This window comes from Apodemus sylvaticus, chromosome 11 (genome assembly GCF_947179515.1).
Source record: "Apodemus sylvaticus chromosome 11, mApoSyl1.1, whole genome shotgun sequence".
Lineage (NCBI taxonomy): Eukaryota > Metazoa > Chordata > Mammalia > Rodentia > Muridae > Apodemus > Apodemus sylvaticus.
In genome coordinates this window covers 44,535,864-44,543,119 of record NC_067482.1, presented here as the reverse complement: position 1 = coordinate 44,543,119, position 7,256 = coordinate 44,535,864, and positions in this window count along the sequence as shown.

Here is a 7,256-nt window from a genome sequence, read left to right as displayed (position 1 = left end):
CCCTGTCTGGGGGAGGGGGAGAAGTATGCACCACCACTGCTTAGTGTTAAAATCATTCTTAATTCCAAAGTTTATGAACAATAAATCGTTCATGGTCTTCTGTCATGGAGAAGCTCAATAATGCCCTTGAACATACACAGTCTTCTGTATGAGGCTTGCTCTCTCTCTCTTCCTTCCTAGTCTCTCTACATCTCTCCTTTCACCCAGTTTTAGAAAGTTTAAACTGGGGCCCGAGAGATGGCTCAGTGGTCAAGAGCACTGACTGCTCTCCCAGAGGTCCTGAGTTTAACTCCCAGCAACCACATCACAGCCATCTGTAATGAGATCCTATGTCCTCTTTGGGTGTGTCTGAAGACAGCTACAGTGTACTCACATACATAAAATAAATAAAACTGGCTCACAACCATCTGTAATGGAATCTAGTGCCCTCTTCTGGTGTGTCTGAAGAAAGCAATGGTGTACTCTTATATACATAAAATAAATAAATAAATTTTTGAAAATAAATAAAATATTGAAAGAAAGAAAGTTTGAACTGGATAAAACCAGGAAGGGAGAATCAGGAGGACTGTCAAGAGTTTAGGACCACCTTGGCCTACATAGTGAGTTTTAGGTCAGTTTAGCCTATAGAGTGAGACCCCGCTTAAAAATGAGAGGAGGAAGAGGAGGGGGAGAAGGGGGAAGAAGAAGAAGAAATAACAACTTTGACTCTTCAAATAAAATTTCAAGGTATCTTTTTTCCTCTAAGACTATTTTCTTCCCGACATACTGTTTCGTGTAGCCCAGGCTGGCCTCCATCTCTGTTGCTGAGGATGACCTAAGTACTTCTGATCCTCCTCCCTCTACTTCCCTGAGAGCCAAGATTTCCGGTGTGCGCCTCCACACCCAGTTTATGTTGCTGAGCTTTTCTCAGAGCCGCATCTATCCACTGAACTGACAACCCCGGCCCGCTTCCTCCTTCCCCCCTTTCCTCATTTCACTCTCTCTTCATTTCTTCCTCCTGCTGGGTTCCCCCACTCCTTACACGGTTTGAGTCCTCTGGTATAAAATCTTACCTCCCGGAGGAGATTACTTTTCAAATTTTTTTCTCCTCTGCCGGGATTATCTTTGTTATCTCTACCATTTTTTCCCCTCCTCCTCCAGTTTGCTTCTTTTGGTGCCAGTCTTTACTGTGGAAAGCTTTCCTCTAAGCCTTAGGGCTCAGTTGGTCTGAATGTTCCGGTTCTTAGTGGATTCTGCAAATCTGATTAGAAGCTGGGTGTGAATGGGCTGGGCCCGTTGCTCTGGAGCAGAGTTTTAGATTGGTGAGCTTGGGTGGAGGTATTTTCCCAAGTGCCTGTTTATGTAGGTATTTTCTCTGTAGCAGTTTAGATTCTGGAAGAAAGAGAGTCTCTAATTTCCTGCCAGAAAGAGTAAAGCTCACTTCTGGGGTTGTAGGAGAGTGAACGGGGGAGGATTTGGGGATCTGCCCACTCTGCCTCAGGCCACACGTTTGGTTCTCCATGGATTTGTGGGGGAAGGAAGATGGGTTAACCGATGCACGTCTCTGTCTCTGTCTCTCTCACCTACCCTTTTACCCCCTCTTCTTATCTCTCCCTTTCTTTCTCTTTTCTCCCTGACTCCTCTCTCCTAGACTTCCTCTGTTCCCTTCCTTCTTTAGTGGCCAGTGCTTGAATTTACTATATAGCCCAGGCTATCCTCAATGTCTCAGTGCCTCAGACTCCCCAGTGTTGGTTCACAAATCTACCCACCATGCTCAGTGAACCCCTTGCTGTTTGCAGTGTCCCAGTGTTTCCAAGGATGATTGGTGAAGTGCTTCTGACTCTCCTGCCTCTACTTCCCAGAATGCTACCTCCATGCTTTTTTTCCCCCTTTCCTGAGACAGGGTTTCTCTGTAGCTCTGGAACTCACTCTGTAGACCATGCTGGTTTCTCTGGAACTACTCACTGGACCGTTCACGAGATCCATCTGCCTCTGCCTCTGCCTCTGCCTCCTAAGTGCTGGGATTAAAAGTGTGTGCCTGCTGGGCGCACGCCTGTAATCCCAGCACTCTGGGAGGCAGAAGCAGGCAGATTTCTGAGTTCAAGGCCAGCCTGGTCTACAGAGTGAGTTCCAGGACAGCCAGGGCTACACAGAGAAACCCTGTCTCGAAAAAGCCAAAATCAAAAAAAAAAAAAAAAAAAAAGTGTACCCACCTCTCTTTCCCGCACACATAACCTAAAATGAAGCAGGGTGTGGTAGCAAAGGCCTTTAACGTCAGCCCTTCGAAGGCAGAGGTTGTGTGATCTCTGAGTAGAGGCTAGCCTGGTGTATAGGGCATGTTCTAGTACAGCCAGGGCTATACAGAGAAACCCTGTCTTGAAACACACACGCACACACATTCTACAGTTTTCCTTTTGCTGTTGATGGGTTTTAGTGCTAGGGTAGTGCTGCCTTGACAGTCTTATTTCCCTTTCTATTTTGTGGAACAGTTTGAGAAGCATTGACATTAATTCTTCTTTAAAGTCTGGTTAGTTGGCCTGGCACTCAACTGCATATCAAGCTGCTCTTAAGTTTGAGGCAATGTTCTTGTCTCAGACTACTCAGTGTTGCTATTAAGAGTGAGAGCCACACCATCCAACATGACTGAAATATAAATGTGAGTATGTGTGGACTATGCAGGTATATAACTCATTATTTCTGTTCACTAGGAAGGTGTTGGAATGCTGAGACCTTGTAGCAATGAGCAGGCCTAGAGCCTGGATCTTAGTTCTCAGTACTATTCTTTGATAAACGGGACCAGGAGTGTCTTAGAGAAGTCCTTGATTTTAGGGCTGGGACATGTTAACCTAGAATATCCTGAGGTACAGGAAAGGAAAAAGTGTTTAAAAGAGGAGTAGAGTATCCAAAGGACTTCCGAACTAATGAACTTTTAAGTTCCAACTGCCAAATCTGGAACGATTTGAGAAAAATAATAAATAATTATAATGTGCAGAATAAAATCAATGTCCATGAACCCATACTGACATCAATATAATTAAATGAATAAATAGGAGTAAGGAAAAACTATCATTGAAGATTCCAGTTAACAGACGCAAAATGGACGAGGAATGAGTAGTGCTCTTCCTTAGACAAGTACAGCGGGAGTAACACTTGCAGGCAAGAGTTGGTGATGCGTGCTAACTCGGGCTGCGACACTGAAGAAAAGTGACATGTCTGCATGCTGTGCAAGCATCGCACGTGTGTTAGCCCGCCACAATGAAATGCACTATTTTGCACAATTAACATATGCTAATAAAAGAAACAATATGTCTTACCTAAGATACTATCAATGCAAAAGAGAAAACAGTTAACTTTATTATTGTCTGGCATATACCAGTTTAACGATTCTATCAAGGTCAATGCCAACAATAGGAAGATATTAATAGCATGCACTGAGAAGATAGGATCTCTTAAATGGTGTTTTTGCCAAAGATCCATTACTTTAGTCAGATGATGAGAAAAATATAAGAGCAACTAAATTCAGAGTCATTTTACAAAGTGACAAAAGATGACACTCAACTTATGAGGGGGCTGCATTTGAATTAAAGCCATCTGTGATGGTTCATTGAGGGCGCCATGTTCCCTGAGAACGTTGGCCCTTGGGTTATCCCTCTGGCCAGACTCTCGATGTGATAGGCATAAGCCAGCTAGGGCCCAGAGAAGAGGAAGGTTCAAGACATGGGTCCATGACCTCTGACTTTCCTTGGTGGAGTGGGCCAAGCCTTCTGGGCCATTCTCCTGGACATCAGACTCCAGGTTCTTAGCATCAAACTTCAGTTTGCATTAGCTGTTCCCTTTGGTTCCTTGGCCTTTGGTCTCACACTCGGGGCTGCGTGACCTGACTTACTGGTTCTGAGACATCCTGTTTCCTGGGCTAATCAACTTCTCTGACATTTTAGCTTGCACACAGCCATTGTGGAAAATAGTCAACTTCTCTGTATGAACCAGTCTCTCAATAAGTCACACACACACACACACAAGAACCTTAGAACCTCTTACGCATCATTATAAGTTGAAAATATAATAATATAAAATGCTTATTTTTTTAAAGATGTATTTATTTATGTAAGTACACTGTAGCTGTCTTCAGACACCCAGAAGAGGGCATCAGATCTCATTGCGGATGGTTATGAGCCACCATGTGGTTGCTGGAATTTGAACTCAGGACCTCTGGCAGAGCAGCCAGTGCTCTTAACCTCTGAGCCATCTCTCCTGCCCCTGTAAAATGCTTATTATGTTTTGGTGTGTATGATATATTTGTTATATGGAGATAAGACTTTGACTTGTGGGGGTTGTCTCTCTCTCCCTCTCCCTCTCTCTCTCTCTCTCCTCCCACTATGTCCAGTGATTTAGGATATCAGGTGTGGTAACAAGCACCTTTATCTGCTGAGCCACCCTTACCCTTTACTGTATCTATGCTCACTGTAGAGTGTCTGGCTTTGTCATCCCCTGGCTGACTGGGAGCTGCAATTTAGCTGCTGTCTAGCATCACAGAGGGGAATCTCACCACCTACTGCCAGCTCCAAGTTCAAAAGTCCAAGTAAAATGTCTTCTGAGTATTTGCCATGTTTACATCTTCTTTAAAATTATTTATTTTTTTAAAGATTTATTTATTTATTATATGTAAATACACTGTAGCTGTCTTCAGATATACAAGAAGAGGGCATCAGATCTCATTATGGATGGGATGGTTGTGAGCCACCATGTGGTTGCTGGGATTTGAACTCAGGACCTTTGGAAGAACAGTCAGTGCTCTTAACCTCTGAGCCATCTCTCCAGCCCCCTTCTTTAAAATTATTTATTTGCTGGGCGGTGGTGGCACCTTTAATCCCAGAACTCTCAGGAGGCAGAGAGGTAGGCAGATTTCTGATGTTTTTTTTTTTTTTTTTTGGTTTTTCGAGACAGGGTTTCTCTGTATAGCCCTGGCTGTCCTGGAACTCACTCTGTAGACCAGGCTGGCCTCGAACTCAGAAATCCGCCTGCCTCTGCTTTCCAAGTACTGGGATTACAGGCGTGCGCCACCACACCTGGCATCAGATTTCTGATGTTTGAGGCCAGTCTGGTCTACAGAGCGAGTTCCAGGACAGCCGGGGCTATACAGAGAAACCCTGTCTTGAAAAACTAGAAAAAAAAAACACCAAAAACCCAATTATTTATTTATTTTATGTATATAAGTACATTGTAGCTGTCTTCAGACACACCAGAAGAAGGCATCTGACTGATTTACAGATGGTTGTAAGCCACCATGTGGTTGCTGGGAATTGAACTCAGGACCTCTGGAAGAATAATCAGTGTTCCTAATCACTGAGCCATCTCTCCAGCCCTCCTTTACAGCTTCTTAAACACTAGAAATTAAGCAATTATAAATTGGGGACTATTCAAAATCTGATCAAATGTACCAAGATCAAAGGATGGGAAGGAGACCGAGGGCACAGGGCCAGTCTGGACTGGATCCTAGAACAGGAAAAAGTACATTAGGAGAAAAGGTAATGTTAAGTGTGAGTAAAGCGTTGTTTTGCCAAATATGAAATTTCTCCCACAAGTTCATATGCTGAAGATGGGGTCACCAGCTGGTGGTACTATTTTGGGAAGTTCTGTTTTATACAGGGGTGGAATGGGGTGGGGTGGGGGTGATGCTGCGAAGAGTGGGAGGAGAGGAGGGATAGGGGTGAGGTAAATTAATTAGAACAAAAACTTGTAGAAGATAGGCCTAATTGGAGTGAGTAGGTCACCTGAGACATGTCCTTGGAGGCTATTTCTCTTCCCAGACCCTTCTCATCCTCTTGGCTGCCATGAGGCACACAGTCTCTTTCACACACTCCTGACGGATGCCAAGTGAAGGACCAGTGTACCTTGAACTGAAACTTGTGAACGAAGGCTGGAGAGACGGCTTAGTGGAGAGCACGGGCTCCTCTCCCAGAGGACCCGAGCTCCAGCCCCAGCATCCGCATCCACACGGCAGCTCACAACTTGCTTTTTTGGGGGGCTTTTGGATTTTTTTTTTTTTTTTGAGACATGGTTTCTCTGTGTAGCCCTGGCTGTCCCGGAACTCACTCTGTAGACCAGGCCGGCCCCGAACTCAGAAATCCGCCTGCCTCTGCCTCCCAGAGTGCTGGGATTACAGGCATGCGCCACCACCGCCGGCTAGCTCACAACTTCTATAACACTCGTCCCAGGAGATGGGATACCCTCTTCTGGTGTGCAGACAAACACCTATACATATAAGATAAAGAAAGGAAAAAAAACCTGAAAGAGACAATAGTAAACAGTTTCATACTTCTGTCACAGTGCCGAGATACACAGAACCATAGTTTTTTTTTTTTTTAAATATATTTATTTAATGTACATGAGTAACACAGCAGCTGTCCTCAGAAGAGGGCATCAGATCCTATTACAGATGCTTGTGAGCTACTATGTAGGTGCTGGGAATTGAACTCAGGACCTCTGGAAGAGCAGTTAGTGCTCTTAACCGCTGAGCCATCTCTCCAATCCCAGAATCATAATTCCCATACTGTTAACAAGGTGGTTCTGAGGACTAGTTATGGAGTTAAAACTATGGGAAGCTGGGGGGAGTGTATTCAAACTCTCTCTCTCTCTCTCTCTTTGTAAGTTTTGTTTGTGTGAAATGGTCTCAAAATAAAAAGGTTGTGGATGTGGCTCGGGCTCAGTGTGTAGAGTGCTTATGTAGGATGCATAAAACCTTGGGCTTTGGATGGGCAGTGGTGGCACACGTCTTTAATCCTGGCACTCGGGAGGCAGGGTGATTTCTAAGTTTCTGGCCAGTCTGGTCTACAGAGCAAGTTCTAGAGCAGACAAGCTACACAGAAAAAAATCCTGTCTAGAAAAACAAACAAACAAAAACCCAAACAAACAAAAAGGAAATCTTATTGAGCCACGTAGGTGGCTAAGACGAAATGAAAAGTCCCGCCAGACAGTTTGTCAGGGAGGATGGATTGAGAGCTGACCTGTGAGGCTTGCCCTAATTTTTTCTGTTCTTTGGTTAAGAACAAAGGGCATGACTTGTTTTACATAGAAATAACTGCTAATGACTAATCCTTTCCCAATTAGGAGCCACAAGGGGAAAAAAACATGCATTTTTAATTCCCTCTCATTGGATAGAACTGTAGGAAAATAATGGCTGTGGAAAACTTTGCTGGCATGGTTCTTTCTCCACCCCTTGGCTAGTCTGAAGACAGGCGATTATGAGAGGCAGCTTAGGGATAACAAGATAGGTTGTG